Below are 12,611 nucleotides of genomic sequence, written 5' to 3'. Positions count from 1 at the left end.
CCTGTTGGCACTAGAGAGTAGAGTTGCATAGTACCATCTTCTACTATAAATACTGTATTTCAGAAGATGTCCTTCACTGAGTTTCTTAAATAAATTTCTTAAAGATCCCCCTCAAACAAGTTCTTTCATCGAATGTGTTTGTAGGAAAAAAACAGACTCAAAGATTTTGAGGTCAGGATAAATTGGGAGGATGGGGTTGGCACATGCACACTACTATATGTAGGGTAGAAAACTAACAGAGACCTATTGTATAGCAAAGGAAGACCTTCTTAATGTTCTGTAATAATCCATATGGGACAAAAGAATAGATATATGTATATGTATAACTGACTCACTTTGCTATAAACCTAAAGCTAATACAACATTGTAAATCAACTACATCCTGATAAAAGTAATAATAATAAAAAAATAACAAGATTCCCCTCATGACCTGCCCATGCATTCTGTTGCTCTAGTAAAGGAGTGTCCTCTGGACTCTCCCAGGGAATGTAGACATGGATTGGGTTCTTACATAATAAATCCACTTTAATATTCCAACCTCCTTGCATCTTTTGACCTTTTTCTTAGTACTAACACATTACACAAAGCCACTCACTGTATTTAGGACAAAAATGTAAAACTACTTAAATTTAAATTCATTAAGTTGAAAACTAGAATGTTAAGTATTGTGCCTAGTAATGTAAATTGAGCGTATCATTAGTAAGACCACATCAATATAGAGCTAGGGAAATAGAGAATTAGACTCATTTAGCTCTGTGTGTGTCTGTGTGTGTGTTATTTTTGATGAACTTATTATTTTCAGGAGACCCTAAAATGAGAAACCTGCCAGGAAGGATCTGTAGCGCTGATGTTTTCTCCCCTCATGTTAGAGGAATGACTGTGCAAAGGAATCAGTCTGGCCTTGGTGCAGAGCTACCTGCACTAGATTTCTGGGAAAGCTAATGCCAACCACAAAAATGCCCCAACCGAGAAATTTAGAAATGAACCAAAGCCACAGAGCAAAAGGATGTCAGCCAAGCTTGTACCAATATGAGTAGTAGAGTACATACACATTAGTCTTCCATGGCCTGGGGTGGGGGGAGGGACTTTAAACTTTTAGCTTGCACATCAATTAAAAGAATACTGAAAAATATGTAATTTCTTCCACATTAACAGCTAAAATATCTGAATTCTAAGTGCAATGTTGTTGAAAATAACGTAATTTCTGGCCAGTTAAAAATACCAGCACTAGGGAGTTCCTGTCGTGGTGCAGGGGAAACAAATCAACTAGGAACCATGAGGTTGCAGGCTCGATCCCTGGCCTCACTCAGTGGGTTAAGGATCCAGCGTTGCCATGAGCTGTGGTGTAGGCCGGCAGCTGTAGCTCCAATTCGACCCCTAGCCTGGGAACCGCCATATGCCGTGGGTGCAGCCCTAAAAAAAAAAAAAAAAAAAGCACTAAAACAAACTATCAAATAATTTAAGAAATTTTCTAATGTAATATTAAAACAATAGCAATTCAATAGCCACAATGCCTCATTTAAATGTGTGTGAACAAGATTATTTCCATGGTGGAAGATTTATACATACCATTTCTTTTCTTCTTGAACTCATTTCCTTTCAATGCCTCCCACAAATTTTTAGTCTAGTATAATTTTTTTTTTCTTTTTTAGGGCCCTACCAGCAACATAGGCAAGTTCCCAGGCTGTGGGGTTGAATGGGAGCTGTAGCCACTGGCCTAAGCCATAGTCACAGCAACGTGGGATCTGAGCCACATCTAAGACCTACACCACAGCTTAGGGCAACAAAGGATCCTTAACCCACTGAGCGAGGCCAGGGATGGAACCATGTCCTCATGGATACTAGTTGGGTTCCATGGCTGAGCCACGATGAGAACACCTTTAATGTAATTTTTTTATGCTTGGATGTCTTAAAATAATTACACGTGCTTTGTAAAAATTAAGTATATGAATTAAAATTTGAAATGAACGTTTTTCTGTGTCTAAGTAATAAAAATTTTATTTTGACTAGATTGAATTTTATTATTATTATGATACCAAGCAACACGCTTTGCAAATTTTTATATTTTTATGATTATAAACATATATAATCATAGTTTTATGATTATAAACATAAACATATAAGCCTCATATGAAAAAGGCTTATATATATATCTGCATGAGCCCTTTTCATATATATATATATGTCTAAGGGACTGTGAGCAGAAGCTCCAGTGGTCACCAGAGCCAGGCAAAGTGGATGTGTCTCTTGGGTGGCAGTTGCAAAAACCAGGGCACCAGGCGTACACCCAGCTGCAGATGCGCGTGACAAGGTATCTTGGGTGATGAGGGCGCTCCCGCGGGAAGGAGGGAGCGCGCGAACATGGCGCCTTCCAGTCTCTGCTTCTGGGACGCTCCCCACAGGTCCCCAAATGAGTGTTAGATGAAATGCCTGCCCCTCTAGGCTGAAGCTCCAAGAGGAGCAAGTGAACGTCTCCCAGGCAAAGTCCAGGAGCTTCTCCGTCCGCCGCTTGGAAGCGGGAACTGCGAGGTCCGGTAAGTCTGAGCCCGGAGCCCCGTGGGTTTTCTGAGCTGGGTGTTTCAGAGACTTGTCTCTCCGGTGCAGTTCTTAAAAGTTGAAGGTGCCCAGAGGGGGTTCAAATCCTCGTCTTCTCAGGAGAAGCACCTCCTGAGGGGTGCTTCCTGCCTACGGGGTTCCTTCTGGCCTACGGGGCGCTCTGCTGGATGGGGGTGGGGGTCTGCAGCGAGATTGTGTCCCAGCCTCTCCTACAGGGTTTGACATGGACCTTCTCTTGCTTGTCAGACGTGTAGGAGATAGTTTTTGGATTTTTTTCAGAGGCAGTTGTTTCATATACAGCTGTAGGTTCGTGTGTTGGTGGGAGGAGGTGAGTTCAGGATCCTCTTATGTCATCATCTTTAACTGCAACCCCTGGAGAAAAGCTCATAATAGGATACATTAGCTTATTTTTTGCATCTGAATATTATTGATTACGGGAATGAGATGGGTTTCAGTGGAATTAAGCAGCCAAAGAAGTTGAGAATACTAGATGTACAAAAGGATTATTAATCATAGCATGTTTTCATTAATCTAAATCTACCAAGTCTATAGTAATCAGAAAGCAAGTAGAGAGGTGGTTGATGGGTGATAGCTATTGGAAAATTTAATGCCCAATGCAAAGTGCATATGGATTTTCGTGCATAGTTGTGAAAGGCAAGGTCCAGTAAGATGTCTCTACTTAGGTTGACCTCTCAAAATGAAGCTGAGGATCTGGAAACTCATTGCTTTAAAATTGCCCATGTTTGCTTACCCTTGGAACATTTTTATATGACTCAGGGGTACTTGCACCCCACATTCAAAGCCCTCTAATTTTTTGCCATGTTTTGTGAACATTTTGAATTCCATCATGATCCAATAGTAAGCAAAAGCAGTGAGAATAATCGAGTGTGCTTATAAGCAGGGATGTGCATTTATCCTGGAAATAAAAGTAGAGATCAAGATAGAGCTAATTTTTTAAAAAGTGAGAAAATAAGAAAGTTCATGTCTGAATGCAGTGTAGGAATGATTCTGAAAGAAGAAAGGGCAGATTAAACAAATGTGAGAAGCACTGATTGGATTCTACAAGCAGTATTAGAAAAAGGGATGATGATAATCTATTTGGAAAAGAATCAGAGAGAGAATGGATGTGTGTATATGTATGACTGCGTCACTTTGTTGTGCAAGAGAAATTATCACAAGCTTGTAAATTGACTATGCTTCAATAAAACTTAAAAAAAAAAAAAAAAAAAAAAGAATCCAACTACAGTGGCTCGGTTTGCTGCAGAGGCACAGGTTGTAGTCCCAAAGGATCTGGCATTGCCTCAGCTGTGGTTTGGATTCAGTTCTTGGCTTTCGAACTGTATGCCCTGGGCATGGCCATTAAAAAAAAAAAAAAAAAAATCAAACTAAACCTATTTGTAAATTGGAGCTTTTCTGGAATAAATGCTGTTTTATCTCAGCTAAAAAAAAAGAAAAAGTAAATAAAAATGGGATGATGAAAATGTATTTACTGAATGAAAAGAAAAAAAGGGACACTAACCTTTTATAAACACATGGCTAGAGGATTCCTGTCAGTGTTTGGATGACCTTTTTGTCAGTAGATTTCAGGCCTGGTAACAGCAGCACAAAAAGTGTAGGGCTAGGCAGCCTGTGCAGGCATCTTCAGGCTCACAGGCCTCCCAGGAAAGGTGCTGCAGTTCTCAATAGGCTTTCAAAGTGGCTCTGAGCGGCCTCCCCCCTCTGCCGGGTGAGATCAAATCCATCTGTGTATCTTCAGTGCACATTACCATGTTCTAGGGTGGGGAACATAGTCTGTGGAGGGCATGAATCTTGGTGACTGCTGAATAGATGATGCCACTTAAGATGGGATTTTCTCAGAAGACTCAGAGAAAGCTTTGACAGTGAATCCTGAATGCTTCCCCTGAATATGAAAGTGAAGGAAAAAAAAAAGATTAGAGTGCAATTCCAAGTGCAAATTCATGTCATGCTTAGAGAAAAATAGTTTATACGTTCTGTTTACCGCTCTGGTATAGAAAACCGTAACCTTAGAAGTAGAATGTATAATCTTAGAGAATTCTTTTGGGCAGCCAGCAGCTAAAAATCTATTTTAACCTGGATTTTTAGATATTTTGCTCATCAAAAGGCTTTTAAATTGATTCTCTTGGGTTTTACAGGTAAAGAATCGCAGCACATGAAAATAATAATGATGATTTTGTCTCTGCTTCTTTTAAATGTAAATTTATTTATTAATTTTGGTTAGATTTCTAAAACAGTGATAAATAATTGTGCCTTCAGGCACACTTGTCATTGGAAGTTCCTCTTGTCTTTTGGCATTAGGTATGATATTGACCATTGGTTGTTGAATTGAGAGCATTTTTTCTATTTAATTATTATATTTTCAAATTGTCAAGAATGAATGTTTAGTTATTTCCCAATGCTAGCTCAGCATCTAAAGAAATGGTTTCTTTAACTCTCTTGGTTTACCAACGTGCTAAATTACATTAAAGATTTTTCTTTTATGTATTAAAGAACCAGCCTGTTGTTCTTGGATTGCTCCCTAACTGGTGGTAATATGTTTTTTCCTTTAATGTTTTACATTACATTAAAGGTTTGCATTTGCTAATAATTTATTTACAAATTTTATACTGAGCTTTATAAGTTAGATGTGTTTGTAGTTTCTTTTATCCACGCTGTCAGATTTCTGTGTGAGGATTATTTTAGATTGTAAAATTAATTACAGTGTGTTTCATTTTTTTCTATACTTTTCAACAACTTAACTAGCAAAGGAATTATCTATTACTTGAAAGAACAGAAACATTTTCTCATCAACTGTGCAGGCCATGCATTATTTTTTAAAGGAATTTCTTCGATAACTTTTTCCAGTTTATTCTATGGTTATCAATCTTTTACTTTTTTCTAAAAACAATTTTTTTCCATTTTTTTGTCACTTGACTTTTTTCCTAATTTGATATATGTTTTCTCCTCTCATCTCTGTTTTAAAATTATATTCTTAATTAGTTTAATCTATTCTTTTATTTTTATTTATTTATTTATTATTATTATTATTATTATTTTTGTCTTTTCTAGGGCTGCACCTGCGGCTTATAGAGGTTCCCAGGCTAGGGGTCGAATTGGAGCCGTAGCCACCAGCCTATGCCAGAGCCATAGCAACAAGGGATCCAAGCCGCATCTGCGACCTACACCACAGCTCATGGCAACGCCGGATCCTTAACCCACTGAACGAGGCCAGGGATTGAACCCTCAACCTCATGGTTCCTAGTTGGATTCATTAACCTCTGAGCCATGACAGGAACTCCCAATCTATGCTTTTAAAATAGCTAACTTCAACTTTATTTATGAACTAATTAACCACTATTTTACCATTTCTTAGTTTATTATTTTTATTGATTATTTCTGCTGGCTTTCTTAAATTTTGTTCTGTTTTGCTCTAACCTGAATTAAGTACTTTGCCCATCTATTTTATTTTTTTAGATTAATAGTAAAACATTTAAAGTTTTTTTCTTTGACTATACCAACAGCAGAATTTTCCCAGTTTTTATATGTGGTATTCTTATTTTTGTTGTTTTCCAAATGGTCTGTAGTTGTCATTTTGGTTTCTCGTTCTATACAAGGGTTATTTAAAAGTAATTTTCCTCTTCTAATTTCCAAATAACACTTAAATTAAGAAAACTATAATCTGTCTGTTGGTGAGAAAATGTAGATTATTATAATTCCTATTTTTGAATTAAATGAGTTAATTGTTTTTGTTTTGCCGCTGAATAGGATAGCTGGTGATGGGGAGGGTAAAGGGGCAAATTTACTCCTTTTTTTTTTTTTTTTTTTTTTTTTTGTTGTTGTTGTTGTTGCTATCTCTTGGGCCGCTTCTGCGGCATATGGGGGATCCGAGCCGCGTCTGCAACCTACACCACAGCTCACGGCAACGCCGGATCGTTAACCCACTGAGCAAGGGCAGGGACCGAACCCGCAACCTCATGGTTCCTAGTCGGATTCGTTAACCACTGCGCCACGACGGGAACTCCAAATTTACTCCTTTTTTTCACAGAGTAGAATGGAGAAGGTAGAAGCATCTACCTTGTTCTTAAGTTGTAACTACTTGGATCCTTGAGTCTGGGAACATATGGGCAGAAATAACAAAGAGCTTCCTACCTTCTTGTTTTTGGTAGTTTCTGTTTCATGATGTCAAGTTGGAATGTGTTGTGAGTAGAATCCTATGTAGGTTTATCATAAACTAATTTCTCTTGTTTTGTGATCACGTATCACTCTTATAAGGTTGAGCTGTGGTGTAGGTTGCAGATGTGGCTCGGATCCTGCGTTGCTGTGGCTCTGGTGTAGGCCGTTGGCTACAGCTCCGATTCGACCCCTAGCCTGGGAACCTCCAGATGCGGTGGGAGCGGCCCTAGAAAAGGAAAAAAAAAAAAAAAAAAAAAAAAAAAAATTCATTGTTTTTTTTAAAAATTGAACTTTGGTGTGATGTTAGTCCAGTATGTTAGGAATTACCATCCAAAGGACGACCTGAACCAACTTCTGTTTCTAATAACTTGGGCCTTCTCAAAATTATTATTTATCTTCTATTTTATTAATCTTGAAACATACAAAAAAAGCCAAAATAAGTAGATTGCTATCACCTTTAATCCAAACAGCTTTAGATAACTGAACTATTAACATTTTGGTGAATAGGTTTCTGGTTTTTTTTCTGTCAATTTTTAATACAATTGAGCATATATAAGCTTCCTACTTCTTTAATCTCTTGAAGGATATTCACTTGAAGGAAAAATAGTCTAGGAAGGGTGGATCTAAATACGTACCCACTTTCAGCAGGACAGCAAATCCTGAATCACCATAGAGATCAGTGAACAAAAGGTGGTCAGGAGCAGTGAAAATGTGAAGGCATACAAACTATTGGTATGAAAATTCAGTAGTCAGATTAAAGATAGTTGGTATTTTCATAGATAATATTGCATAGCAGGTGAAGCCAGGGTTTATGCATCCTCTCTTATTGTTGATTACATGGTAAAGATTAATAAATTGTCTAATATTAAAAAGTTCTAATCTTCCTTGATAATTCATGTTAGTAAAGAAAAGCTTTTTTTTTTTTTTTTTTTTCTTTTCATTTTAGGGCCGCACCCATGGCCTATGGAACTCTCCAGGCTAGGGGTCTAATCAGAGCTGCGGCTGCCGGGCCTACATCACAGCCACAGTAACGGCAGATCTGAGCCACGTCTGTGACCTGTGCTGCAGCTTGTGGCCACACTGCATCCTTACCCCACTGAGCAAGGCCAGGGGTCAAACCCACATCCTCTTGGATACTAGTTGGGTTCTTAACCCACTGAGCCACAGTGGGAGCTCCAAGGAAAGCTTTTTTGAAAGAAATGAATTTTGAACAATTTGAAGAAAGAATGACGTAACTTGCTAAAAGAATAATCTACTTATATTTTGCATGGTTGAGAATCTTGGAAGAATGTAGAGATAAGAGAAGAAATGGACAGTCAAGAGTAGGTATGGGAGTTCCCGTCATGGCGCAGTGGTTAACAAATCCGACTAGGAACCATGAGGTTGCAGGTTCGGTCCCTGCCCTTGCTCAGTGGATTAACGATCTGGCGTTGCCGTGAGCTGTGGTGTAGGTCGCAGACGCGGCTTGGATCCCTTGTTGCTGTGGCTCTGGCGTAGGCCGGCGGCTACAGCTACGATTGGACCCCTAGCCTGGGAACCTCCATATGCCGCGAGAGTGGCCCAAGAAATGGTAAAAAGACAAAAAAAAAAAAAAAAAAAAAAAAAAAGAGTAGGTATCTTTTTACAAAGGCAAAAGGAATATTAGTATGGGGATGGCAGGCAGAAATAAAATTTGCTTGGACTAATTAGAAGACAAATATTTATGACATGGGACTCATGCTTATGGGGGAGAATGTGATGCAATTTAGAAAAGATCAAAGCATTGTCATTCTTTTAAAAAAATGTTCTTATGAAGACTGTAGAATGATGTGGATTAATGCCTGATAGAAAAAGAAGGTTAGTTATAGCCCACATTTTCAGTATTATTAAACACCAATTTTACATCAGTGCTTTGGCCAAATGCCAGGAAAACACCTGTGAGAAAATCAATTAAATCTCCTATGGAGCCAGTAAGCAGTTGGTTTCTGAAGAAACATTTCAAAGATATTTTATATTCATGGACATTAGAATTTGCCTCTGTGGTTGGCAGAACACTTTAAATAGTAATGTGAAACCACTTGCATCTACTAATTGCTTACTTATTCAGATGTCTTTTTTTGACCTGCGCAGTAGCAGGGAATAAAGAGAAGCCAGTAATGATGGCGTAATTGCAGACCTAGGAAGCTCAAATTCATATCCTAGCTGTGCCCCTAATTTACTGGTTCGCCTTGGTCAAATTACTTCATCTTTCTGTCAGCATCAATTTCCATAGAAATAAAATAGGAGATTTGAATTCTTGGCTTTTTATGTTCCCTTTTAATGTTGAAGTTCTAGAATTCTGTGACTCAAATTCCTGTCAGTGCTAAGTGTTATGTGATAATGATTTCAGCCTTTTATTTTATTTATTTATTTATTTGGTCTTTTTGTCTTTTTAGGGCCACACCCGAGGCATATGGGGGTTCCCAGGCTAGGGGTCTAATCAGAACTGTAGCCGCTGACCTGTCCCAGAGCCACAGCAACGTGGGATCCGAGCTGTGTCTGTGACCTACATACACCACAGCTCATGGCAATGTTGGATCCTTAACCCACTGAGCGAGGCCAGGAATTGAACCCACAACCTCATGGTTCCTAGTCAGATTCCTTTCTGCTGCACCAGGACAGGAACTCCTCTTTTATTGTTTTTTAATTTTTAATTTTATTTATTTATTTTTTCTTTTTATTGCCGCACCTGCGGCATATGGAAGTTCCCAGGCTAGGGGTCTAATCGGAGCTGTAGCTGCTGGCCTATACTACAGCCACAGCAATGCCAAAGCCACGGCTTGCAGCGCTGCCAGATTCTTAACCCACTGAGTGAGGCCAGAGATTGAACCCACATCCTCATGGACACTATGTTGAGTTCTTAACCTGCTGAGCCGCAATGGGACTCCTTGGTCTTTTTTCAAGAATCCAAACTCTCTCCCTCTCTCTCTCTATTTAATTATTTATGAAACACCTTTAAAATATTATTATAAAAATATTTATTACTTGGTATATAGTAGGTATTGTACATGTATTCTCTAATGCAAAGAGAAGGTGTAGTACAGTGGTTATGGAATGATGTCTGTAAATTGTCAGCTCTCCCCTCCACCACTTCTTGTAAGGTGGTTTTTAGTCAGGTGCTCCTGAGACTTAAACATGCATAGGAATCCTCTGTCAAACTTATTAAAAGGTAGATTTGGAAGCAGTCACCTGAGTGGGGCTTGACATTTAGCATTTCTAACAATCTTCCAAACGATGCTGATGCTTCTGGTTCCTGGAGCACGTTTCTGTGGCTCAGTTTCCTCTTCTACAAAGTAAGGATAAAAGTAGTATTTATATACTTCTTACAATTACTCTGGGGATTAAGTGAATTTATACTACCAAAGTACTTTAAGAGTGCCTGGTATATAATAGCACATAGTAAGTGTTGGCTATTATTATTATCAACCTTCAAATCAAACCCTCAGGAGAGATGCTATTGTTTTCCATTTTCCTAGGGAGAAAATTGAGGGTAGAGAAGTTAAGTGACTTATTCAAGGTCACATCATTTGTCACAGAGTGCAGGGTCTTAATTCATTTATTTTATTCTTTTCGTCTTTTAGGGCTGCACCCATGGCATATAGAGGTTCCCAGGCTAGGGGTCCAATCAGAGCTGTAGCTACCTGCCTATGCCACAGCCACAGCCACGTGGGGTCTGAGCCGCATCATCTGCGACCTACACCATAGCTCACAGCAATGCCAGATCCTTAACCCACTGAGCAAGTCTAGGGATTGAACCCCCTTCCTCATGGATGCTAATCAGGGTCGTTAACCCCTGAGCCACAATGGTGACTCCAGGGGTTTAACTTTAAATGGTAGTTTTTCATGATCTATGCAGGAAGCGGCTGAATAAATTCCTTTGTTTATTACTTTTTTTCGTGACTCCAAAAACCCAAGTTTTAAGCCACTAAGTCCCATTGTAGCGAAAAAGTCACCACAGCTTTATTTAACAGCTTTCTCCGTTGTCTGTTTACTCTCAGGAATTTCTTCCTAAAGGCTGAAAAGCATGCTTCAAGCCCTCAGTGGACACAGAGATGGTCTATAGTTTCCATCTTCTTGTATTGAAAGTTTCTGCTCCTCTTTAAATCATTTGCTTCTTCATTCTTTTTTAGCATGATGTCTTTATCTTTTCACTTACATTAGCTTTCTCATACTGGGGATGGAAATACAGAAATGATTAGGTTCGTTACCTAGGTGAGAAGGGGGGTTTCAAAATATACCATAGGCTTCCTGTCAAGAGTGTGTGTGTTATGAAATGATTTCCCAGGGCCAGTGGCTAGGCTGTGCGCTTGTGACCACTGGTACCTCTGTGGGAGGCCAGGTCAAGAGGAACTGTCTCGTGATTGATTTGTCAGTACAGCTTGGACCTTAGAATTTTTATTGAAGTGTATGCTTTGTACACTTATCATCTGGTAAATCATCTTTGAATTCAAAAGAGCTTAAAAGGAGTGTAGATGACAGTTAGTGAACTAAGATGCTAATGGCTATGTGAATCAACCTTGGCTCAGTGTTTTTGCTCCTTTATGGAAAAAGCAATGACCCAAGCCATTTTTAGAGGCACTAATGTTTTTATGTACTAGAAGAAAAGTGAATTGATATTTCTCATTACTAAAAATATTAATTGTTCGCCTTTTTAATTGAATTAGGCTTGAAAAGCAAATAGAAAATATTGCACTAAAATACAAAGTTGAAGAAAATACCTTATTTATTCTACCCTCAGAAGTGGCTTCCAGAGATAATTTGATAGGACTCATTATCTTTCTGCTCTGGTACACCAAAGCTACTGCTTCTTTCATCTGGAAAGTTAGTTTAATTAGTTTTCTTCTCCAGGTTTTCACCTGAGCAGTTACAAAGTCAATATATGGCAATCAGTATGTTATAGAAGTTTAGGGATTTATTATATTTGGAGAGGAAGAATCTGAAAATGCATCATGTCAGAATTTATTTAAACTAGTTAACAGAAGAGAAATTTGATCTTCCAAAATAGTAGCACTGGGCAAACCATACCAGTAATATAAGGGGAAGTGAACAAATTAGAGAAGTGAGGACTCTTGCTATAAATCTCAGCATATTTACTACAGGTTTCATTTCCCCATATGTTCTTTTTTTTTCTTTTTGCTCTTTTTATTTTTTATGTTTTCTGTTATAGTTGATTTACAATGTTCTGTCAATTTCTACTGTATAGCAAAGTGACCCAGTCATATATGTATGTATGTGTGTGTGTATACGTGTGTGCGTGTGTGTGTGTGTGTGTGTGTGTGTACTTTTCCTCACATTATCCTCCATCATGTTCCATTACAAGTGACTAGATATAGTTCCCTGTGCTATAGCAGATCTCAGTGCTTATCCATTCCAAAGGCAATAGTTTGCATCTATTAACCCCAAATTCCCAGTCCATCCCCTTCCTTCCCCCTCCCCCATGGCAACCACAAGTCTGTTCTCCATGTCCATGATTTTCTTTTCTGTGGAAAGGTTCATTTGTGTCGTATATTAGATTCCATATATAAGTGATATCATATGGTATTTGTCTTTCTCTTTCTTACTTCACTCAGGATGAGTCTCTAGTTCCATCTCATGTTGCTGTAAATGGCATGATTTTATTCTTTTTTATGGCTGAGTAGTATTCCATTTTGTGTGTGTGTGTGTGTGTGTGTGTGTGTGTGTGTGTGTATGACATCTTCTTAATCCATTCACCTGTCAATGGACATTTGGGTTGTTTCCATGTCTTGGCTATTGTGAACAGTGCTGCAGTGAACATATGGGTTCATGTGTCTTTTTTAAGGAAAGTTTTGTTTGGATATATGCCCAAGAGTGGGATTGCTGGGTCATATGATGGTTCTATATTTAGT

At 38.6% G+C, this 12,611-nt stretch overlaps 1 long non-coding RNA gene across 1 annotated transcript in view; it reads left to right on the top strand.

The window, feature by feature from the left end:
- The window catches only part of LOC106506472, a 344,483-nt gene continuing 333,965 nt past the window's right edge, over positions 2,094 to 12,611 (top strand). Inside the window, exon 1 of the long non-coding RNA XR_002339539.1 lies at positions 2,094 to 2,534. This is a non-coding gene — a long non-coding RNA (uncharacterized LOC106506472). The remainder of the gene's footprint in view (positions 2,535 to 12,611) is intronic.

The sequence above is a fragment of the Sus scrofa genome, chromosome 16 (assembly GCF_000003025.6).
Source record: "Sus scrofa isolate TJ Tabasco breed Duroc chromosome 16, Sscrofa11.1, whole genome shotgun sequence".
In the NCBI taxonomy this organism is placed as follows: Eukaryota; Metazoa; Chordata; class Mammalia; order Artiodactyla; family Suidae; genus Sus; species Sus scrofa.
The sequence above is the reverse complement of the archived record's forward strand: the minus strand, read 5'-3'. Positions and strand labels throughout refer to the sequence as shown.